Below are 26,939 nucleotides of genomic sequence, written 5' to 3'. Positions count from 1 at the left end.
TCGACTAATATTCATGTTTCATCTTTATCAAAATTGAATTCTCATCTTTTTATATCCAATTAATCTCAACCTACCAAGACTTGATTTGTTTAACATCCAGTCAATCTTGACCTGTCCAGATTTTTCGTTGTTCAACATTTGGTCAATCTTAATCTATCAGGACTTTGTCATTTGTCAAACATCTGATCTTCCTTGACATGTTTGAACTTCTTGTCTCATGTCTAACATCTAGTCAACCATAACTTATTAGGTTTTCCCTCATTGTCAAATGTCTAGTCCTTCATGATCCATTTAAACCTTCTCTTCTCATACTAAGTGTCTGGTCCTTTATAACTCATTTGGACTTCTTTCCTCAAGTCAACTCCTTGTTGAACTTTTGATTTTCAAGTGTCCGATCAATCATGATCCACTTGGATTTCTCCATCTTCGATTGCTAAGTGTTCGGTCCTTCATGACCTAATGGGACTTTCCTTTTGCCAACTCCTATTAGACTTCTGACCATTAAGTATCCGGTCAACCATAATCCACTTGTACTTCTCATTTCTTATCAAGTATCTGATCAATTTTGACGTACTTGATTCTTACTCAACCAATTAACATATTGATCAAATATCTAAACTCAACTAGAGTCAACTCGAGCTTCGTCAACTTGATTAACCTTGGCTAAAAGTCGATTGCACCAATAATATTTAGTTGATTGATACTCAATATAATTGATTCAGCTAGCTAATACAATAAATTTATTTTGTCTAATGAATAGAATTTTGATGTTTAATCTATGTTGAAAGGAAATTATGTATTTGGATAGTTATAAAAAGAAGAAGATTATTGGTGCAATTGACGTTTAATCAAAGTTGACCAAGGACTTGGTAGAAGAAAAGTCCTAGTAGGTTATAGGAGATTGAATATTAGACAGTCAAGTGTAAAGTCTAAGATAGTCAAAGATGATCATATGCTTGATAGTTGATTAGAAGTCTTAGTAAGTCGCAAGCGACTAGATGTTAAACAATTAGATGTAAAGGTTTTAAGGGAGTGAACTCTAAGCAACAGAAAAGTTCAAAAAGAGTGAACTTTAAGTGGGTGCAAAAATTCTAAAGAAGTGAACTTTAGAGTTTAGGCAAATGTGAAAGTCCTATAGCAATGAACTCTAGGCAAAGGAAAAAGTTCTAAACGAGTGAACTTTAGGCAAGTGTGAAAGTCCTGAAGGATTTGAACTCTAGGCAAAAGGAGAGTTTTGAAAGAGTGAACTCCAGACAAGTAAGAAGTTCCAATAGGTCAGATAGATCAAATACTAGGAGATCTAGTAGATCAGACAGACTAGATATTAGGCATATTCTATAATGCTTCAAAAAATTTTGTGTTACAAGGGTTCTCAGTGCCCGAAAGTGAATCCAGACGATCGAATCTTTGGGCGATAGAGATCCTAATAAGCACTGGATCAAAACTATGATAGGGATAAGTTTAGCTTCGAGCAACTAGAAGTGATCCAGACGATCAGAGGACCCACTTAGCAAATATAATTAAAGCTTATTTGGACGGAGGATGACATGTGGATATCTAGGCCATCAAAAGTGGATATGGTCGACCAAATCATAGATAAATAGTAAGGAGACAACTGTTAGATAACAACGTATTTCAAGCAACCAAATCGTAATTCAATCAACCAAAATATACTTATACAAGTGGCTTCAATCAGACAATCAAATTAACCCTACATACAACACAACATTGATTACTACTCTCTAAGCTCTCAAAGTTGTTGTTCATATGATTTAAGAGGTTTCAAGATGAGTGCTAGGGCATTCAGAGCTTTATTTTGATCAAGTACATGACTAAATATAAAACAACTACCCAAATGCCTAAAATGACATTCTCTTTTGATCTCTTATCTTACATGTCTATATTTTGATAATGCTCCCTCCCCTCAAGTTCTCCTCAACAAGTCTTCAATCCTTAGAGCTTTGCCTTAGAGTCTTGCTCGATCTAAGTCTCTTGAGCTATCCATCTAACACCGCTACAGACATGTAGATCACCGTTGGCATATGTCAAATCTAGCAATAGTTCACTCTTGAGACTTTTCATCTTCCAAGAAACACTTGGGCTTCCATTTGTTAAGAGTTTAGGACTTTTCATTTGTCAAGAATCATTTAGACTTCTACCAACTCCTTTTGTTGGATTTTGCACACAATTAGAATCTTTTCCTTGCCAAGTTTCAACCTACTTGAACTTTTCTAACATGCACCTATAGTTCCTATCAAGCTCCTGCTATTAGGACCTTGCGAGCTAGAAGGGGAGGGGGGGGGGGGGGGGGGGGGGGGGGTTAAATAGCTCAACTCGCTTAGACTTGATTTATGACAGTGGAAAAGTTCTTACGAACCAACCACACTACAAACACAACGCTAACTTGAATGATTTTACTTGGTATCTGCCTCCTTGAAGCGACTAATCCAAGGATCCACTCTTAGCTCACTACTTCCACTAAACCTTCTCCTTCTCGAATAAATTCCGAAGGCAAAAAAATCCTCTTACAGTAGGATTACAATGTTTTGCAAGAACAATAAAAAAACACAAAGAAAAAGAAAAGAAATTTTACAATGATCTTGATGAATTTACTTCTTCTTCTTCCAGGGATTGCTCCAGTTGTGTAGTTAAACACCAGATTGATTCTTCAGCACTTTAGCAAGAAAAACTTGAAGCAAGATGGCATGAACAATTCCCATCAACAATTAACTTTCACCATTTAAACATGTTCAGCTTCTCTTGAGATCAGTCGATTGATTTCTCATACCAATCAACTAATTTGGTCAGTGACCAATAATGATTTCTGAACTTTCTGAAATGGTGTCTAATTTTATCGAATTTCAAATGTCAGTCGACTAATTTTACTCATCAGTTGACTGTTATAGATTAATCGAGTCATCAGTCGAATCGATTCTCTTCTGTTTGCTTCTGAAATAGAATTAGTCGACTAACATGTAGAATTAGTCGAACCGATTCTATTCTGTTTGCTTCTAAAATAAACTCAGTCAACTGATATGAAGAATCAATCGAATCAATTCTATTCTATTTGCTTTCGAAACAGACTCAGTCGACTGATGTGAAGAATCAATTGAATCGATTCTATTTTGTTTGTTTCCGAAACAGAATCAGTCGACTGAAGTTATTTATTAGTCAAATCGATCTTCAAATCAATTCGACTGACATGGATATTAGTCGACTGGTATTTAGAATCAGACTAAAAACTTAGTATTAGTCGATTGATTATTACTTTTCGATCGACTACCAACATCAGTCAACTGGATATCATTACTAATCGACTGATGAAAGTTTTTACTGAATTCATCTAAATTATCTTCCGCACATCTAATCCATGATGCACTCGATCTTTTTTCTCTTGTCAAGAATCTGGTCATCGATCTTCTTGGACTTCATTTGTCTCATATTCGACCTTCTAACCTATAAGGACTTTTTCTTGCCAAGAGTTTACTTTTCGACTTTCTTGGACTTTCCTTTGCCTCACATTCGGTCTTCTTACCTGTAAAGACTTTCCTGTACACTTGATGCACAAGTGAGATTTCTCATACTTTGCTCTAAACTTTACTGATGTCAACTATCAAAACTATAACACATGGACACGATTGTATCAACACTTGCATCTACACACTTAACATATATCATAATCATATATTAAGCTTTTGCCAATCATTTAGCCAACCACATCAAACCCATGAATGGCTTGAGTACGATTGTATCAATAATTTCCTCCTACAAGCCTTTTAAAAACTAATTGCACCAATACCAATAACCATTAAAAGTCTCAAAGCAAGTTGATTGGACCAAACATGGGCTTAGTTGCACAAATTAGGTGAGCTATGTGTGTTGGAGGATTAGAATGGTCTTGGTAGGTTAGATAATATTGATGAGTTTGGTAAGGAAAAGTAACAACAAAGTAAGGTGAACCAAGCAAACTATGATGGATGAAAAAATTAGTTAGGAAGTTAGACGAGATGCAAAGATTAGCTGGCAAAGTAGACCGATCAACAAGAGTGGACCAAATGGATCATATGATCTAAGTAGATCATATGGATCAAATAGACCAATCAGAGTGAGTGAACTATTGAGTTAAAGTTGGTCAAATTGACTTATTTATTTATTAGACTAAGTGGATTGTGTGAATCAATCAAGTTGATGGACTAGTCAAACTGGTTAGACCTAGTAGAAAAGGCAAACCAATTAACTCACTCATGTTGATTAGGTTAGATTGAATAATCCAACTAGTTATGCTGATTGATTCAGATGAGTTAGAGGTGTTAAGTGGACCAACCAAGCTGAGTAATTTTAGTGAATTAATCAAACTGAGTGTGCCCAATGCACAAGGCAATTTAGACACTTTGAAATACATTAGATGGATTATGTAACTTAAATTGATCAACAAAACTAGATTAAAAAAAGTAAAATATACATTGAAACATTAAACTATTTTGCTACTTATACTATTTTTTTATTACAACTAAACAAAATATTAAATATTTTTTATTTTATTATAATGTGCTTCATAATCCCCACCTTGGATATACCCAAGTAGGTATATTCACTCAGGCGAGTATATTTGTGCTAACCAGAGACGTGACTAAACATGATTTCGTCTACCAGCTAGTATGTTTATGCACACCAGTCAAGATTAATGTTCACTCGGACACTAGTGAAGCGTGGAATCTGTGCGACCCTCACGAGCACAGACAGGAGGAGATGGGGTGGGCGACGAAACTTTGACTATACAATTCAACTTGGGAACATCCCTACTCAGAAATATCCCCAAAAAGACCATACCAACCTGCCACCTCACATTCAACTTAGGAACATCCCTTAAAAGATCGAGCAAACCTATCGTCAGCTAGATCACAGGAGCATCCCTAGCCGAGAACATCCTCTACATGCCACACTCGAGCTATGAGAACATCCTCACTCAGGAATATCCCTTCTGAGCCAGATCCCTCTGAGTCATAAACTCAGCTTTCCTGGATAGCGACGACTTCGATATGTTCTCATCAGCAACTACCATGGACAAGATCAACCTTGACGGATCTGACGCGTAGTGACTGTCGTATGATGGTGGGTGCGTTATATCAACCCTACATCCCTGTCAGGTTGCATCATCCATACGAATACATGTCTCTGACAAATGATAGTTGCGTTCACCCTAGCCCACGTTTCTGACGGCTCGTAGGCCTATGTGGCAGTTTGCGTGGACAACTTACCTCACTTGTACAAAGGGGGAGTATCTGAAGGCAGAGGGAAGTTGATCTTTTCAACTCTTAGGTTCTTCTACTTTGAAGAGAGCACCTCATTCTCTTTTAGCTTGATGTTGATTTGATCGTCAGAGAGGTTATGTCAGCCACACCAACACTAACTAACTGGTGTTAATGTGCAGGTGACAAATCCATTCAAGTGCGAAGGTTTGGAAGCTCTATTAGATTCGGACCTATATATAGGGAAAGATGCGGTTGAGCAAGGAGTGAGGTGACGACCCACGTCATATTCTAATTCCATTTCATTTATGCATAATAAACCCAATCTTATTATCTTAATGTAGTTACTTTCGCAAATATGAGTTGGATCCACAAGTTAATGCCACCTTGCCTAACCCAATCCCTAATCGCGTGATTGAACCTTTATGGGTGTTGATTTTGGAGCACCAAATGATTCTCTCCTCCTACATGGTGGGGAAATGTGACACTCCACGCTCCACTCCAATGAAACCCAATTATTTCTTCATAAACAATTGTCATATATTTAATATATACAAATACAAATAAAGAAGAAGAAAAAACAAACAATCATTTTTATAATAAGCATCGATCCACCATAAGTTACTGCCTCACCTAAACCGTCACACTTGATTGATTAATGAAATTAATAATTAAAGTATTGCTTGTACACATCGAAAGATGCTTAAGGTGACATACATCAATCATAGCCTCTCTACATTATTGTCCTTGTTAAGATCCAAGAGCCGTTTGATGTTTTGGACTTTGGTGCCAATTAAGAAGACCTACTTTTGACAAATGATATTTAGTTAGGTGGGGCATGCTACATTATATTGATTGCTAGCTAGCTAGCTAGCTAGCTCTATCACATTAAGCCAATTATTGTTGTGTGTAGCTTCACCTGAGGCTAAACCAACCTTGTAGAGGTGAGCTTTGCTAAAACAAGGTTATACACTAGTTTATTTATTTTGATAATTCAGATATTTAATTTTCTGAACTGATTAATTTTGAAAGCAACCGATTCGATCTCAGAAAAATTTTTCATATGCCATCAGGGTAAATCTAAAAAGCACAAAGTGATCCGATACTCGTAACCGAACTTTTTGTGAGATCAATCAAGCTAAACAAATATCCTTATTGGGAAGGAGCCCCAGAAGATGTTTTTATGTGTGTCACTCATGTTTTTTGACTTGTAGTGTGCCTTTGAAAGAGGAGGAGAGGGACAGAGTCACTAGTTTATTGGTGGGACTCGTGGATGTTGTTTCGAAGGAGAGATAGTTTTATTAAATTGTGTTAATAAATAATTTTTTTTAAAAAAATGTATTTGAGATATAGTAATATAAATACTAAATAGAAAATCATTTACCATAAAGAAACAAATTAAAACAACAAATGGAGAAGTAAATTGATAAATTAAAATTGAGTTTAATTAGTTAAAACTATAAGATGAAGATACTTACAAGTAGTTATATTCATCCTTAGGGATTTATATGAAAAATGATAATAAATGATAAACTTATGAGCGTCCGTGTGTTTGGCTCATGCCAAATGAAATTGACAGGAAATAAAATGCTTGTTTGAATTTTTTTTTTTATATATGATTGGTAGGAATATTATATAGTTGATAAGGATTAGTTATTCAAAATGATAAAATATTTCTATCCGAAATAATTTATACAACTTATCTATCGAATATAAGATTATTTATTCGATAGAAATTTATAATAAATAGAACAATTGTTCCTAGTTGGAATTAGAAAGAAAAAAAAAACACTACTAGTTTCTGGCAAGCAATAGGAGGGAAGTTATCTTTCCTACAAAGGAGAAGATAATTAGGGAAGAAAAACACAGGATAGAAAAAAATTGAGAAGTAAAGGGATTGTAAAATTTTCTCCATATGGTCTAGAAGTATATTTTCCATAAGATCGAAAAGTGATTGCAAACCATGTGCTTGCCGATATCATGATGTTGTTCACCTTGAATTACTCCTTATTAGATGTGCTTAGTTTTGAAGTTCTTAGGAAAAAAAAAAAGGTGAAATACATAAACTTTATGTTAGTTTCTCTCTTTTATTCCATCAAAAGACTCTTCATTATTCTTGTTTCTTGCCTAATTCATTTATTCTACATTTGATTCTTATAGTGAAATTTAGTTTATTAATGTGTCTGGTTTCTAAATTATTAAATTAGATAAGAAAAAAAAGTAAACTATCAATCTAGTAATAGAAAAAGATTTGTTCTATGTGCCAAGCCACTAGAGTTTGTTGGGCATATTAATGTATGCATGTACCTAGTTTGTTTAATTCATTGGCTTGATTGAACTAATTCATTTGCTAGGTTCACTCAACTACCTTTTTGGTATGGTGGAATGCCATCTAAATCATCTATTTCGATCGACTCATCCAATCATTCAATTTGGTATATTTACCTAGCTATCCAAGCCCTTAGATATCTTTCGAAAAATAAAATATAATAAGATAAGAATAGATGATATCTTATGTGATAAAGTAAGAAATAGCTAAGCAAAGAATAATCATGGAGAATTTGTATTTGAGTTTATTTTTATAATCAAATATATAAATACTTATTTATAAAAATTCATAGGGAATAAGATATATACACCTTGTTCATGTTAACTTCATACCACTTCCTTAGCCTCTAATGGTTCATCTATCGATAAATCATATACTTACCAAAGAGGTGTTTTTGTGTGTGTGTGTGTGTCTTTGACCACAAGGTGATATGAGACAATCTCTATTCCGAGTGTGAGCCAAAAAACTAAAACCTTTCAATAGTGTCATTGGATGTGGAAGCTTGTTTTGATACTAAATAGATGAGACAAAAAAGAACCCCTACAATGACAACAACCATTATATTGTAGATAGTCTTCTATTATGAAAAAAATTGTTACCTTAATTGTGTTGTCATGAGCCTTCTCGATTAGATCAATCCAACAAGATCATCTTTGGCAAGTTGACTCATCGATAGATTGGCGATTCATGGTGGGCATAGGTTTGGGTACGCAAGTCACAATTTGTTAGTTGTCATGTCCCTTCAAAAGTAAACAAGGTCAAGAAACCTTGCTTTCATATATCTTTCTTATACACTAAGAGGTCTCACATTTGAATTTTTTTCTGTAAAGAGGTCTCTCCTTTGAAGCTTTATTATCGACACTTGCCTCATTTAAGCATCTCCATCTGACAATGTTTTTTTAGACTTTATTTACACCAGTACCTATTAAACTTCTCTATTTTCTAAGTATCTAGTCAACCTTAATCTACTTGAACTTTTTTATATGTCAACATATGTTAGATAGTTATATTTGTCAAACATTTGATTAATCTTTATTTACTTGGATTTTTTTGATTCACTTACACACTTGACAAATATCATTTGTAAATACAATGTTAAATTAACTTAAGTTATTTGTTAAATACATCAAAATTACTTGATTGAAATGGACCACTCGGGACATGATTACACCAACACTTAGTGTACATGTCGAGACATGTGCTCTAGATTACAACATCACCTACTTGCCTCATCATTCATTCAATTTTTTGAGATCATGTCACCTTCTCACCATGTCAAATTCATATGCATTTTACATGCAAGTCAAGGTGGTCCTTTGCATTGTCGACATCGAGCTTGAGTGACGAGGTCCTTAACATTGTCGACATCGGGCTTAGGTGACAAGAATATGATCTAGGACTTCTTTTAATTTAATTTTAATTAATTCTCAAGTTGTCTAGTCATCATTCTTTTGTCATGATCCATTTCTCTTAGAATTGTTGATCCAAATTTTGTTAATCAATTTCACACCTCTTAATAGTCCCATAAAAATTGCTACTTGTGCATACTCGAGTAAGCATTTATATTTATAATTTTTAATCATACCAAACTAACACTTCATCACTCAAATGGCTTTTATATTAATTTCTCATTCATTCTCGAGAAATTAGTTTACAATAGTCTACTCTTAAAATAACCTTTTATATCCCTATTAGATCCATTGACTATAGAAATTAATTTCCAACAACTAATTGCAAAATGGCCATTGGAGAACAAACATATATACAAATGATGACAAAATGAATTGCATCACACTAGCCAATCCATCCTCACAAAGAAATGCCTAATCATTGATACCTCACAAAGAACAAAAAGGCTACAAGATGATGATATATATATATATATATATATATATATATATACTATGATAATTTCAATTAAAAGATGAATTAATGGATTGATGTACACTCATCTCCCACCCCTTATCTATGATGATAATAAGAGTATATAATTCAAATAACTCAAAATGATGTCGATCTTTCATGAAAGAACGAAACACATGCATCAAGACAAGAGTTACCTTATATTTCGTCTAAAGAACAAGTCACCTCATTTAATTCAGTTTATTAGCCAAAGTGATCATTGAGCAGCAACATGTTGATATTAAATTTTGTAAACTATATATTTATTAACATCACAATTAATTAACAAAAGCTTATAGTAAGATGCAAGTCACTCATAGTTTGAGATTTGAAGCTGCACACTCACACAGTACTCTGCTGACATATATATTTAATGAAAAAAAATACACAATCAACAACTACGTACAATTAAATTTACATTAATTTTAAATGTTGAAATATGTATTTTATTTTATGAACAATGTACACAGATTAGCTAGTACTGATCTCTTGCCTTTCGAAAAATTCATAAATAAAAATTAAACTAATTAACTAAAGAGTTGAAAATAATAATAATAATAATAAAACTCCTTGCAAATCATCATGTAGCTCAATTATTTTGAGTGATGACTAGGAGGCATGTGAGTGGAGCCGGTTGTTCGAGGAGATTACAATATATATATAATTGTGTGTGATTAATGAAGATATCACTTAATTAGTGTGTAGAACTGCCATTAACAGTCAACTAATGAAGATGGGGCAGAAGGCATGCACTTGAGCCCACATGGCGTTTGGAGAGATCGATCCACCTTCTTCATAATTAATATTAATTAATTAATCACTTATATTTAATTAATTTGAAGGCATGCATGCACTGATTAGCTAGGATCCAGCATCTTCTGTGCACTCACAAGCTTTGCCGGATCCATATATATATATATATATATATATATATATATATATATATATATATATATATATATATATATATGGAGGAATGATATGCATCTTCTCATTTTTAAACCTTTTTTATTTGTCATTTTAATTTCTGTGTGTTGGATCTATCTGATATCGATCGATCAGTCCTGCATGCATGTGTCGATCTTTTGGTGTATACAAATTTAAGAGAGATCGATTTAAGTTGTCAAAATGCTTTTTGCGTAGATTATATATATTAAATGCAACATAGTACTATATATTTTTGTTCATTTAATGGACAAAGATATAGGTAGTAGCTAGGGGAGCTAAAAACATTCATTGAGATAAGTGAAAGCTAAACATGAGGTCTACAGTATTGAGAATAATCAAAAGTGTTGGGATACAATCAAAATCTTTTATTGAAAATAAATAAAAAATATCAAGAGTTTATAAAATGGAAGATATATTTATTGGTATGAAACCTTTTGAATTGAGCACAAAAATAAAACCATAAGGGTTTAAGTCTAAAGTGGACAATATCATACTGTTGTGATATTTTGATTCCATAATTACGCAAGTAGGGATGTGTAATCAATTGACCAAATTAAAACTATCAGATTTCAAAGAATTAATATCAATTAATTATTGGATCTACAAAGAAAGAATAGCATGCATAGATTCATGAGATCATTTTATATCGATTGCAATTGGATTGACTGAGACCGGTTAGATTTGTGTGCCCATGAAATCGACTTCCCTCAAATGAAGTTAGGTTCCTTCGACTATCTCCTACTTGGAGATTGGTTTATCAAATCAAGGTCATCTCATCCTTTGGCTCTTTCAAAGCTTCTTCTCTCACGCATACAACTTTTCTTCAACACTTAATTGTGTAGGCCAACTTGAGACTTTAAGAGCCTTAGTTTATCTCAAGTGGATCGATGCCTTTAATTTATTTGGATATGTCAATTTTCTAATCTACTAGCTCTAGTGACATCTTATCCTCTAGTGACAGTTAGATGAAATGATACCTAATCTAAATATGCTTAAATGAAAAAGCTAAATTCCAAATATGGTGTATTATTGATTATTTATTTATTTATTTTTGCTCCTTACCAACTTCGCAAAGAGCTCTTTAGCCAAATCATCTCTTTAATTACTTGTTTTGATCACACCAACATATTCGGCTTCTTTGTAAGGGAGCTTTAATCTTCTATGATTGAGATGCCTAATCGATAGCAAGTTCACCTAGTGTGTAGATATAGTCAATTGTAAGCCTTCTAGTGTATAGATCACCTTAATAAAGTCTTGTAGTCTCATGAGTTATGCTTGAGCCAAACCCTCTTTGAACCTTTTTCAAGATATATACTTCTTATTATTACTTTGTGCACTGAAATTCAGTTTGCAAATTCATTTGATAATTGTTTTTTTAACCTATTAATTTCTTGAATGATACCTCCCCCAATTAACATGTAATCTACATATACTCATAGTACAACATAGAAATTTCAAAGTTTTCAGCATAGTAATATCGGTCTTCTTGACCCATATTTAGTCGTGAAATCAACAATTTTTTTTAGCATCCTTGTAAACGCCTATTTCAAAACATATAAATTTTTATTCAACTTACAAAATAGATATTGCTTTATAAGAATTGAGAATCTATCAAGTTAAATCATGTAGATAACTATTTCAAATCACTATGAAGTAATGTACATAATCTTATCTTAAATATAAGATACTTATTTTTTTTAATGATATTTTGATTTTGATCATCTCAAAAGTCTAAGTTAAACTTATTTGTACTATATCAAATGAGCTTTTCTAGACTCCAAGCCTAGCTTATTCCTATTAAAGGTTGGTGCAATCAACCTTTAATTAAGGTTGATTAAGTTCGAGTTGACTCGTATTGAGTTTAGATGTTTAAGCAATATGGTAGTTGGTTGAGTGAGATATCAAGTAGATCAAGAGTGACTGGATATTTGACGGTGGAAAAATTTAAGTGGATCAATGGTTGACCGAACACTTGACGATCGAAAGTCTAACAAAGAGTTGTCATGAAATGAAAAATGTAAGTGAGTCACGGTTGATCGTACACTTGATGGATGAAAGTCCAATAGGGAGGTGGCATAAGATGAGAAGTCCAAGTGAGTCACGATTGACCGAGCACTTGGCATGCGAAGAAAAATGCAAATAGTTCATGGAAGACCTGACATTTGGCATAAAATTAAAGTCTAAGTCGATCAAAGTTGTCCAGATACATAGCGTGAGATGGATAAAGTTCAAGTGTATTGTAGAGGATTAGACACTTGATAAGTGGATGAAAGCCCTAACAGTTCAGGGAGGACCGGATGTTAGGTGAGTGTGGAAATCCATATAGGTCAACAAAGACCAAATATTTAGCATAGGAGAAGTCCTAATAGGTCAAGGGTGATCGAATATTAAACGTGTGAAGTCCCAATAGGTCAAGAATTGATCGAATATTGGGCAAAGGAAGTTCTAGTAAGTTGAGGCCAACCAAATACCAAACAATATGAAAATTCAGTCTTAGTATCAGTCGATTGATAGGGTGTATTGATCGACTGGTGAACTCTAAATCTCAAATTTGAGATTTGAGGGGTTTTTAGCATTTGCTATAGTAATTAAGGTTTGCTACAGTATTAGGGTTGCTATAGTACTTTAGGGTTTGCTATAAATCACAGACTTGAAAATTAGTGTTTGCTATAACAATTAACTATAGTATTTTTGGGTTTGTTATAGTGTCAGAATTTAGAGTGTTAGGGTTTAGGGTTTTAGATTAGCAATCAATTAGTAAGCACAATAATCGATTCTTGATGTTTAGCAATCAATTACTAAGGTAAATTGAGTCATTAAGTTGATAGGTCAGAGCCTGTGCTGTCTGGAAACGTCATTTTGAATGCCATCCCCGTTTCTGAAACGCTTGGAAACGTTTCCACAGATGGAAACTTACCGGAAACTGCCCCGGACGGCGCCGCGGAGGTGCGGAGCCACCCCGCGACAGCTCTAAACGAAGAGGAGAAGAGGAGTGAATGGTTAGGGCTTAGCCCTCTTGCTTCTCCGGCGAACGGCGGCGCGAGGAAGGGGAAAGCGGCGACGGCGGACAAAGGCGAGGCGGCGGCACAGGGTGCGATTGTTGGCTTCGGCGGTGGCAGGGCAGGAGCAAGGCGGTGGCGTTGAGAGGAGGGAGGCTGTGGCTGGCCTTTTCCTCCGTGCGTCGGCGACTCGGGGCGGCAGAGGGTGGCTTCGGTTGGAGTCTTCAGACTACGTCGGGCAGGGAGAAGTCGATGGCGGCTCTGCTCCAAGGACTCTGTGACGGCGGCGGCAACTAGAGAGAAAAAGGCCGGTGTCGTCGGAAGGAGAGGAGGAGGAAGATGCCGGCAAAGGAAGGGCTCATGGCTTCGGCGCAGAAGAGAAGAGAGGACAGCGTCGGCAAGTGTGGGCGGCGGCGACAGAAGATGAGGAAGAGGAGAAGATCGGCGGCGGCAGAAGATGAGGAAGAGGAGAAGATGAAGGGCGAAACAGGGGAGGCAGCGAATATTTAGGGTTTTTATTGATTTGTTAATGGGTTTGGATTTAAACCATTAAGCTATTAAGTCATCCACTAACCAATTAAACCCATTAAACCTCCTAATCCTAAATGAATTAGAATTTGATTGATCAAACCCCATCCATATTAGATTTATTTAATTAACTCCTCCTAAATTAAAGTTAAGGCTATTTAACTTTAGGTCTTTTACACTGTAGGTCTTCGACGTTTCCAAAAATTGAAAATTTCAACTATTGCCGTTTCCTGTTTCCGTTTCCGCGTTTCCCGTTTCCCGTCTCCAAGTTTCCAGACAGCATTGGTCAGAGCAATGATCAAATTCGCAGAAGGGCAATTGACTAGAGGATCTTAGCAATTGATTACTAAGCGAAAATTAGCCCAACATCAACCCTATAAAAGAGAATTTCGAGGAGATTTGAAGGCATCAGTTCTTGGTGGGTTTGAGGATGAAGTATGGCTACATTTTCGAATCAACAAAAGGCATCCTAAAGCAACCAACAACGATCAAAAGTAAGATTCTTGTAAAGTAATTACTTTCATTGTATTTGCTTTTTATATTCTTATATTGGTTCTATTTGTTGCAAGAAAAGATTAAGAGGTTTCTTCGCTTCCAGAAGATATTTGAGAAGGAGAAGGATAGTGGTGGTAGTTGTGAGGACTAGGCCTTAAACGTAGTTGCCTTAGGAGACGATGAACTAAGCAAAACCAAATGTGCTAGCATTGTATTTTGTGTTGTTGACTTCACTTCAAGTTTTTCGCCGCACAATATCATCAAAGCGAAAGGAGCTATTTATCCCCACCTCTAGCTTGCACCGGTCCTAGCAAGTAGTATTAGAGCAAGGTCACTCTTTATTGGACTAATCGTCGATGGAGCAAAAAGCTGGAGGAAGAATAAGGTGTGATTTTAAGCCCTCCAATCCAACAATATAATTAATCATACTGACCACCAGAAGGAGTCAAATCAGAAGGAGTTAAACTTTGCTATGGATCCCCAAGATGGTTTCAGATATAATATCTGAGTACCTTCATCTTTCGGATCAAGAGGTTTTGATCAATAGAAGGTGAGGGTGGAAAATATTATTTATAATGGGCATCAACAATGTGTTCATTTTAATGGAGGGATTTAAAGCCCCAATGGATAGGAAAAGAAAACTCAATAAGAAGGAATGGACCGAAGAACAACACTAAAAAATGAAGATAAATGACAAGGTAACTAAAATTTTGATTAATTTGGTGTCTAACAATATTTTATGTAAATTAGGTAAATTTAGAGATGTCAAGGATCTATGAAGTAAGTTTGTCAAGCTTCATGAAGATCCAACCTTAATACAAAGTGAAGATAAATCCAAGGAAAGAGATCCATTAGATCAAGAACTTAAGGATTCAAAGGTTAAAAGATGCTCAACATTCAAGAATGATGTTGAAGAAGCTTCTACCTCAAGGATTGAAGGGGAGACCATTAACACCAGAACGAGAGGATGTCTTAACATCCGAAGCTGATAACAAAGAAGATTATGTCACCTCCACAAGTCAAGAGAGCTCAAATTATTAAGGTATATAACTTTTGGTTATCAAAAATAAATATCATATACTATACTTTGATTGTAGGGAGAAGGGACATTATAAGAGTAGGTGTCCAAATTTAATAAAGAAGAAGGTTCAAATGACACCAAGGGCAAAGGAGAAATCAAAGGAGGTCGTAATATTAATATGTAAAGGCAAGGAGCATATTATGTACTTCTTATGCAATCAACGTGAACATTATCGGAATCAATGTTCAAAGAGGAAGTATCAAAGTAACAAAAAGGGAGGAAGCTCAAGTTTAGGAGTGTTATGACCAATGAGAGCTAGAGGGGGGAGGATGAATAGCTTCGATCACTTCTTGTTTTGATCTTATGGTCGTCATTTGATTACATAGTGGACTTGTTGAATCAACCTTGACACTACATGAACAATACCTTAATTTACTTGGTATCCGCCTCCTTGAGGTGACTAATCCAAGGGTCCACTCCTATGATCTCTCTCCATTAAGAAATCCTCCTTTTCAGATAATTTCCAGAGGTAGAGAAGTCTATTACAATCTTGTTATTACAATAACATAATAAGAAAAGCAAACACAGGCACAAAAGAAATTGAAAATAAATTTACAATGAAACCTTGCTTTGGATACTTTCTTGTTACTTGGAATAGTCTCTTGTTGATCCAAAAATGCACCAACACTTCACTCTAGAATCTCCAAGAATCAATTGCTTTAAATGACCATGAAATCCCCTTTTGTAGGATTGTCATTAGGCTGATTTTTGCCTACCAATCAATTGGTCTTACTCATCAATCGATTATCACGTCAGATTTGACCATTTAAACTTGTAGAACAGTTATTTTTGCTTGACCAATCGATTGGTAGCTCCCAATTGAATTGACTATTCAATTCTAAACCCTTTTGTTCGCTAGGTCAAGCAATTGATTATGCCAATCGATTGCTTGATTGACCCCATCAATAAATTTTGATTCCTTATATTCACTAGCCAGGGTCAAACAATCGATTGCTTGACACCAATCAATTGCTGGTTTCCAACAAAGTCAGAATTCTACTTTTAGGGTTTGCTAATTGATTTGCGAACCTCACCAATTGATTGTTAACCCTAATTTCAATCTTTTCAAGGTTGAATTCGCTTCTTACTTGATATCAGATTGACCTCAACTTATCAGGACTTTCTTTGCCTAACATCCAGTAATCTGTAATTTACTAGGACTTTCCGTTGCCTAACATCTAGTCAACCTTGACCTGTTAGGACTTCCTCTGTCCAACATCCAGTCATCCGTGACCTGCTGAGACTTCTCTCATCACTAAGTGTCTGGTCAACCATTCCCACTTGGACATTCAGTCTCGTTCTAAGTGTCCAATCAACTTTGATCCACTTGGACTTTCCTCTTGTCAACTTTTTATTGGACTTTAGATCATATCATGCTAAAACTATTCTACCTAAGGATAGGAAGATGGAAATTAATCTAGAGAAGACTAGACACATGCTTAAGAAGAAAAATGATAAGGAAAATATGAAAAATAAAAAATCATGGATTTAGAGGTTGAGAACCAAGTCTTGAGGTCAAGACTTGATCATTTGGAGAAAATCCTTAGAAAAATGAAAAATAGGTTTAAAGGGTCAAAATAACAAGATCTAGGTTTAGTAAGACAAGAGTCATCCAAAGACAAGAAAGGTTTGAAATACAAATCTAAGTCCAAGGAAAGCATGACCTCATACCATAGAGTTTCATATAACTATGGAACAAACCCTAGGTCTATGAGTTAAGTCAGGGTCATAAGGGAGGTCATCTCTAGTGCTGACCATGAAGAGAGTATATCTTACTAAGGCTTCTATGAAGCTTAGGGAAAGTTATTAGGAAGGGACCTATGGAGGTTATCTCTAGTGAATACCTACTGTACCTAAGGAGCTCTAATATGTGTTGGGTTCATAAGAGTGTGATTTCTTTACACTAGATGAGTATAGGGTGCGTCAACCTAAATTGAAAAGGTAGTTAACCCAACCATAGTAAAGTTAATATTTTTGGATATTTTCAAGATATTATAATATCTCAAGAATAAAAATTTAAATATTATATTGGAAGATTTTTATAGCGTGTCAATAAGAATTGAGTTATTAAGTTGATCAAAATTAACACAATATGATATAAAAATAAAGCTACTTGTCACAATAGATTCTCGTCACAAATTTTATGACGGGAATCTGGACCGTTCGATTTTAAAGTTAAGATTAAATCCAGACCGTAGATTGAATGGATGATTGTGATGACCTGAATTTAATCTTCTATTTTAAAATCGAACGGTCCACAGATTCGTCACAAATTTGTGACGGGAATCTGTTGTGACAAGGATTACTCCTCTATGATATAATTCAAAAGTGTGTCAAGTTTAGGATTTTTGGCACATTCAAGGAAATTAGGCCTCTATGTCAAATTGTATATTTGACATAATGATTAGTTGATACCTTAGATTGAAAATCTATATATTTCTATGCTAGTCATGCTTTGTGTGTCATATCACATGTCATAAATTATATTATGTATTTATCTTGTTATGATAATATATTATTTGATATTGTCATGTTATATCATACATACATTATTTAAGTTATGATAGATTTCTTTTTGAAAGTTATATGTTTGATGTATGTCATATTCATTTACATGTATAAATTTTAATATTTATGATTAAAGACAAATTACTTTAGTTGACATCTTAGGTATGATGATCAAATTTAGAATGCCTAGATAGAGATGCATAATCTCTTAGTTTAGAGAAAAATAATGTTACATCTCATAAAGAACCATAGGAAGACTTCTGTGTGTATTGAGATATATTAAAGATAAGTGAAATGTTATGATGCTGAGCTAAGTTCAAGATGTTGATTTGATACATCAAATTGAGTTAGGTTTCATAAAATCAAATGAATCTTGTGATGACTAATCATGGAAAAAGCTATTGTGCAAGTCATCAAGTCATGTGCATTTGGCCCATAAATCATGATTGAAAATTAATTTTAAAAATAATTTCAAATTTACTTTAAAAAATATTGGTGAAGTCTATTTGTTGATAGAAATCACCATTGATTACATTAATAGAAAGTTAAAGTAAAATATTAACGTTTTCAAAGATTTTTAATTTTATATCATTCTTTGAAAATAAGATATATTTTCTTAGAAAATTATTTTTCTCTAAGAATATTTAACATAAGTATTGGTGTAGAGAGCACCAGATGATCGAACTTAAGTTTTGATAATGACAAAGAGTTCAAGTTAAGTTTGTAAAGTGATCTGATGAGTTTAACTGAATGTGTAGATAGCACAGGGGAAGTCCTGGTTGCGACTAAGCAACCAATGCCCTAGTTGGAGGCTAAGCAAAGGGTATTCCTGATCTTGAAGATTAGGCGGAAGACCTAGTTTAGAGGACTAGGCAAGGAAGTCCTGGTCAAGAGGACTAGATAGAAAGTCTTGGCGGATCAAGAGCACTAGGCAAAAGTCTAGGTAAGTTTGGAGGATCGAGCGTCTAGTAGTGGAAGACCTGAGGGCCAAGGATCAAGGCTGAGCAAAAATCCAATAAATCTGGAGGACTTGGTTGGCACAAGGTAAATTTTTTTGAGTGGAGTGGGTGAAGATGCGTTCCCAGTAAGGGAATAGTAGATGTCGATCTGACCTAGGATTTCATTAGAAATCTGAAGTCACGATCAAATAGTTTGCAAAACTGTTTACTTTCCTATTATACTTTGAATTTTGGACTGACTTGTAATGCAGGAAAGGAGAGACTAAAACTTTATATTCTGAGCGCCCTTATTTGGATTCAAGTGACCGAACAGTCCAGGCATCCAGATTGGTTTCAGGTGACTAGACGTTAGTGGAATGGGCCAACAAGATAGGTGAGGTGGCAAAGTTCTAGTTGTCAAGACACCTTAGCCTCCAAATGCCCGGAAGGTTCCAGGTGCCCGAATCTGGATAAGGTATTGCGGAGTCAAAGTTGATCTGACAACCTCCACATCAACATCCAGGCGCCTGAAAAATATTGAGTCAACATCGAAAGTTGATCGACATTATGATGTGGAGGCGCCCAGAAGAACTTCTAGGCACCTAGATCAGTCCATATAAGCAGCCTCGAGGGGGAACCCTAGAAACAACTGAATACGCCTCAATGACGACCTCCTACATGCAAATCTTTCATTCGAAATGTCGTCATAACGCCGAGAAGATGCATTGACTACTGCACATCTATACTCTTAGTTATTGCCTTTGTAATTAAAGTTTTTAGGACAGTATATGTGTTATTGATCCTAATTGATTTTATAAAAGCGATAAAACTCCCTTTCGTAAGAGGGAAGTTTTTTTAGTGGATTATTCGTCCGAAATGATCACTGATCATAGGCCTCAGAGTAGCAGTCTGTGGCTGTGAACCATGTAAAATCAACTATGTACACTTATGTTCTTTTCGGTTGCAAGTTTTGATTTACACAAGTTCTTTCATAAAAGAGTGAAAATGCAAAGAAGTGCTATTCACCTCTCCCTCTAGCACTCCTAATCGATCCTACAATAAGTAATTTCTATGAAATTTTATAATTTTTTAAAAATTATAGACTTACTTATGTATTTTTAAAGTTTAGTCTGAATTTGAATTATAGTTTTTCAAGCTAGTAAATCGATTGCTTCAGACTACCAATCGATTATTGTCTATATCAATCAACTAATGTCTAACAATAATCAATTATTATAATGAGTTTTGATTAAATTAGGATTATTTCAGTTGGATCAACTCATCTCTAGGTATTTTAACAATCTATGACCCTCTAATATACTTGGATAAGTATTCAAAGCAGATTTTCTAATGAAAATGAGAAATGAAAGCTAAAAAAGGAAAAATAAGGATTTGAGGGGAAGGTTTAGATTCAAAGTTGAATTTTTAACCTCATGACTTAGATTTTGAAATTTTCTAAAGGTTTAAACTTTAAAATAATCTCCAATGCCCATGATATAAGCACTCATAGTTCTCTCATGCTCATATGCTAAGAGATCTTAGCTCTAGTACTTCTTATGTGCTAGCTATTCGATTGATCGTGATCTATCAAGACTTCTCATCTACCAAGAGGATTTATTTTTTATTTTCCTTGTTCGCCAACCCCTTTTAATTTGAACTTCCTTACTTACCAACACATAGTGGACTTCTCTTCTATCAAATGTTCACTCAATCTCTACCCACTTATTTTTTTATCTACTAACATTTGCTGAATTTTTCTTTTCTATTAAATATCTAATTGACCATTATTTATTTGAATTTCATCTATTGTGTCTACAATGTCAATGTTAAATACTTGCACTTGAATAATTAACAGACTACATTAGCAATAATAATATGAACAAAATGTAAACTCTTTGGTAAACATATCAAAATTAATATTTCAAAATCCACCACTTAGGATAGTATAAACCTAACTAAATTCTTTCCTAACTTCATTAATAGTGACTCATGATTCCACTAACAATTATATATTTAAAAATATATTTAAAATCAATACTTATATAACGAGCCCCACATGATAAAATTTAAAGCAAAAAATAAATAAATATGTAACTAAAAAACTGACGGCCAACGGTGGCATCTGGTTCTCAGCCGTTCAATTTAATAATTACAGATATATTTTTTTGGAAATAAGTAAATAAATTTAGAGCAGAAAAAATAATAAATAAACACATTTTATTAACCATCACGATACTCGATTTATAATCCTCCGCGTCTCACAATGGGTCCCACCTCACGTTTACTCACGTGGCAGGTGGGCCCTGCCGCAAAGACGTCCATGGGAAAGCAAGAAGGATGGCGTTGGTGAAAAAACGCGGGATCTGGTTGGATACGCGTCGTTGTCGCGTATTTAAGCGCGAACTCGCTTTCGTCCTGAATGCACGTGCAAATTACATCACCAAAATTCGCAATTATTTTAAATATTGAATTTTCTAGACATCACAAAATACCTTTCACTTTCAAGATATTTGATAAACTAAAAAAAGAAAATTAAAATTCAAAAAAAAAATAAAAAGAAAAGATCTCCATTTTATTTATCTTTTGGGCAAAAACAGAAAGAAAAAAAAACACCCTTCGTTAAAGGACGCTCTTTTTTTAAAAAAAATAAAATAAAATAATATTTTAACATATTTTTCATCAAAAAATATATATTTCAAATTGTACCTATTATACTACCTATTAAAAGTAGCTGTTATATCATAGAGAAAATTTATTTAAATTTAATCAAAATTAATATATATTAGATATTACTGTATTAAAAAATTTTTTTATTAATTTATTAAAATTATATAAAATTAATTAAATTTATTTTGATTTATTAAATTTATATATATACAGTATGATTATCCACTGCTATATATATTTATATTGTTAATTAATTCTAAGAATAAACAATCTTCCTCCTTATTAAAATATTCATCCATATTAAAATTTTATTCTTATGTATATTTATCATTATATTATATGTTGTGAGTATTAATAATATCGATTTTAAAGAATTTTAAATAATTTTTATTAAATTAATAATATTATATATATATATATATATATTGATTAATTTAAATAAATTTTTTATTTAAAAGTTTTTTATATTATAAATGTTATCAGTTCTCTCTCTCTCTCTTTTTTTTTAATTTCTGTACCAATTTCTTATTATTTGAATTAGATCCAGGAAATTGAAGCCTTGTGGGGTCCGGTATCCGGAGTCGAACCAGAAGGATGGCTCATTTATTGTATTGCTTACGTCAGCCGCCAACTCAACTCCCTGTTCCTTCGTCCCCTTCCTCCACTTCCACACTCTCGTTCGCACGACGCACGTCGCACGTTGCATCGCACGCCAACATTCCTCTTGCTCGCTCGCTCGCTCTTCCCCACGACGCTCCAGCTCCTCTGCTGGAAGCCGGAAGCAGCTTCCGATCCTTAGCCGACGAGGGGAATTCAAGCACCGCTCGAGCAGCAGATCGCGACGCCGGCGAAGCCGACACTCAATTAGGTGCGTCTTCCCCTTCCTCTCTCTTCATTTTATTAGGGTTACAATTGGCAGCTTGCACGGCATTGGATTCCTCTGATTCGAGGCCATGTTGCTTGAAAAAAATATCTATCGTCTTTCAGATCCATTTCTTTGGACGCTTCTCTGCTTCTCTGTTTTCTAATCGTCAAATCGCATTAAAAAAAGCACTATCTTTTTCGATTTCATCATATTCTGGTCAGGTCTTTGCTTCTTTTACCCGCCTTCCCTTTGCACCAAATTGCAACTCTTACTTGTTTCTGAAGCTTAGTTTGGTAAATCCATCTGAGTTGGAGACAGATAATTCATTGCTTTATATAAACAAATTTGTAAAGTTTGCTTTTTAAGCATCCTGTGCTTCTTTTATGGAAGAAGGAGGTCAAGAGATAAACTTAATCGTTTGGTTAAACCATTCTGCAGACTGCTGTTTCTTTGCTGGAACTCCTTATTCACTGGTTTTCATGTCTGATGGTTTCGATCCATAAGCCTGGATTTTCTTGTTTGATTTTCAGGAAGATTTTAATTGCAAAATTTTCTAAATGCCTCAAGGGATTCATCTGATCCTTTTGGCGGCATTGGATTTCCATCAGAAGAAAACAGGGTAAGTATTTTTGTTTTCAACTATACCTTATGGTTCTATTGTGGAATATAGTTGCCCTGTAATCACATTTTTGCATGCTTGAATCTCAACAGTCTACCATTGGATTCCGGCAAAACTCATCCATGAAACCCAACAAGTATCTTGCAATGGAGATATTAGATCACGAGGTGTCAAAAGCTAAAGTGATGGAGCACCACTCTCCCAGTTTGGTTGCAAGGCTGATGGGTCTGGATACTCTTCCATCTTCAGTGAGACAACAGAAACCTATTGATCGTTGTCATCTGAGAGCACCAGAGAGAGATATTTCCTGCAATTCTGCACATTCGGAGTATCAGCCACACAGGAGAAGCAGCAGTGAGGATCTAGATTTCAAAGATGTCTTTGAGGTGACAGAAACATCCAATGTTAATAGCCATAGGATCCATCATCATGTCAGGAGAATGCACCCTTCAACTGGTGAAGCGCTCGACAATGCAGAAATGTTTAAACATGTACCTGATGTCCTAGATTCAAGCAAGGATATCTTCCTAGAACGTCTCCAGGATCACAATTTGCTATTCATGAAACATTTTCGAGAGCCTGATAATGCAATAACCACATCTCAAGGGGACAAGATTATGATATTAAAAGCATCTAAAAGTGCTAAGAATTGGGGCAATGGAGGCTGGCTTAAACCACCTGAATCTGAAAGGATCCGAAACTGGTGTTTTGATTCCCAACAAGAAATTTTCAACTCTGTCAAGACAAAATTTGTCAACCCGCATATGTCATCAGTATCACAATACAGAGGCAACTGTGAATCTTGTGCAAGTCCTGCTCGCATTGTAATCCTAAGACCAAACAAAGGGAAGACTAGAAAGTTGGCAGAGGATAGTTTATTTACGGACGAGGATTTCCATTTTAACTTTAAAGTGTTCAGTGAAATTGCTGCTTCTAGAATTCAAGAGATGCATAATGAAGGGAAACAAAAGTTATCATGCCACACTGAGTTATCATGCCAGAAGGATTCAATTAAAATTACCCAGGAAAACACAAGAAAGACCAGGCAGACTAGAAGCAGTCGAATTAAACATTATTCTCTATCTGAAAAGATGCCCTTTGCTGAGAATGGAGAGTCAGAGGCAACTTATTTATCTTCTGATAACTTCAGGGTTTGGATCGACAACTTCAACTCTTCACCTTTGTCTTCAACTGAATCTTCTGTGAGCAGGGAGGCACGAAGGCATCTGGCTGAAAGATGGAAGGTCACTAGGAAGTTTCAGAATGAGGGGCATGGTTCTCATAGCCCACACACACTAAGTGAGCTCCTTGGTCTATCTTATGACAAGACTGTGAAGTTTACTGAGGATACATCTAACATCAAAACTGTTCCAGAAAATTTTTTTGACAGCAATGAGGCACCTGGAAGCACAGACACTCTTTCTAGAATTGACAGTGAAGACAGAGTACAATATGCGAGCCTACAGCCCTTTGTTAAGTACAATTCACGTCTGAAATAAATGACAGAGAACGAGATGTTGTCACAAATAATGATAGAATTGAAGATGTGACAAAGAGACCGTCTTGTATCTCTTTAGTTGCCAAAATGACTGAACCACAAACTGTGTCAGTTAGAAACGTAAAGAATCAAACTCATCGATCTCAACTAGAGCATTTGGTTGCTAAGGAAAACATGCTACCTGAACAAGCAACTAATGTGAGCACAGAAGGATCAAGGAAGAGAATTCACATGGAAAAAACAACAACACATCCTTCACCCATGGATTGTGCCAACTCTGATAGTCAACAAAAAAGATGTGTTTCGATTCCTCAGCTTGGAGATGAGTTATGGGAGGAGAAACCAGCAACCTCTGCACTTGAACTGTCATTTGATAATGAAGGCTTGATTGGACATATTCTAAATGCAGGAACAAATCAGGTTCTCTTCTGTCACTGTATTTCTCCAGCAAAATTTTTTATTTTTGCATTTACAAAGAAAATTATTTGTTTATGGAGATGATTACTATGGCCAGAATTCACGTCTTTTAATGAGAATGAGATTTTCGTGTATAACAATTAGACGCACTTGTTTCAATATAAAAGATGAAGCAAAATGAAACTTTTTGACATATATTTTTTTTCCTTGAGAAATTACTTTCGTGGCTTTCAATTGGTAACCGGTTGTAGATTAGAATCACACAAATTACTTTTATAGCTATCACTTGATAGCAAGTTGTAGCATATCACACAAGCCTACTTTTAGACATGCCTAGTGTTGCTAGGATCCATTCCATTTATCACATATTATTCTCATTTAATTGATTATATAGTTCCATAAAGTATGATTTACCTTTAAACATTGGTTTCTTACCTTTAAACATTCAGAATCATAAAGGGTTTTACTTAATTACAATAATAAGATATGTTCTCTTCAGAGACTGATACATTAAAAGGTAGATTATGTTATTGTTTTTTGTCATTTGTGTTATATTATACTTGGTTTTTTTTTTTTTTGGGTTTCATTGTAATACCAAGACCGAGAACATCATTTTGTGTTACTTAAATGAAAACTGCATCAACTCAGGAAACTCCAATTGACAATCTTCCACTCGAGCCACTTCCCTCTGAACCTTATATAGGTGTATTAGATACCCTAAGCACGGAGGAAAATGAACAGCCAAGCCCAGTCTCTGTTCTGGAGACTCCATCTGAAGATGAAGCATATAGCTCAGGATGCTTTGAAAGATTAAGTTCAGATCTCAAAGGCAAGCAAACGAACTTGTCATTGTTTTCATGTCTTCAGTTAATACTAAACCTTCTCATATTTGATATGGAATTTCAGAGCTTAGGAGGAAACTTGAACTTCTGAAGTCGGAGTCAGCAGATGTATATACTCAGAATGCCGAGGTCCCACCTAATGAGAGAGGTGATCATGATACGGATCAAGAACTCATAGACAATGATGATAGAGACTTTGCATACATGCTTGACACTCTTCAGGAATCAGGTTTCCATGGTATTGTTGATAACAAGCTAGTGGATACCTTGGACCAAAATGTCTTTGATAAACTAGAGAAGAAGTACAACAAAGTTGTGTCATGGTCAGATCCGAAAGAAGGCTACTGTTTGATCTTATAAGTTGCACCCTCACAGAAACGGTTGCTAGATCATGCAAGAATGTGCATTGCATATCAGAGCTATGTCGTCCGGCATTGGACTGCAATAGCGTTGCAAAAGCTGTGTGGCAAACACTAGTCGAGGGAAGGAAATTACTGGATTGCAGTGATAGAAACGAGCTCCTGGACCAAGAATGGCTTCGCTTGGTTTGCGATGTGGATTTGATTGCAAACGGAATTGAAGGGATGGTAAATGATGTACTGTTGGAGGAACTTGTTTTTGATTTGTTTAACTAGGCAAACGGCAGCAGAAAATTCACTGGAGCTCAATGGGCTCAACTCTCATGTACAACTTAGCATTTAAATTAGTTGATATGTGAAGATTACTACTTGAACTCGTTTCTAGACGTGATTGCTCACCAAAGGTTTAAACCTTTTGGATTTTTCTGTAAGTCCACACAACTCAAAAGGGTTTAAGCTGTAAATCAAACATCATCCCAAAATAATAAGGGAAGATTTTATCCTAGATAGCATGGTTCTCACTTTAACAAAGGTGGAATCCGGCACTCCTAGTAGTTTCACACAATCGGTCCAATGACTATATGTGAGGAAATAAATCGAGAAATTACAATTAGCACGACGGAGAAGGGTATATATATCTCAACTATACTCCAGGGACGTCATGCATGGGTTCTCACCATATTATAAAAAATGGT

General features: G+C 35.0%; 1 pseudogene; it reads left to right on the top strand.

The window, feature by feature from the left end:
• Positions 1-22,379: 22,379 nt before the first annotated feature.
• LOC141830858 (uncharacterized) lies at positions 22,380-26,618 on the top strand (annotated as a pseudogene).
• The last annotated feature ends 321 nt before the right edge of the window (positions 26,619-26,939 follow it).

The sequence above is a fragment of the Curcuma longa genome, chromosome 6 (genome assembly GCF_044706935.1).
Source record: "Curcuma longa cultivar G26 ecotype Majalengka, Jawa Barat chromosome 6, ITB_CL_G26_1.1, whole genome shotgun sequence".
NCBI lineage: Eukaryota > Viridiplantae > Streptophyta > Magnoliopsida > Zingiberales > Zingiberaceae > Curcuma > Curcuma longa.
This window is presented reverse-complemented; position numbering and strand designations above follow the sequence as displayed.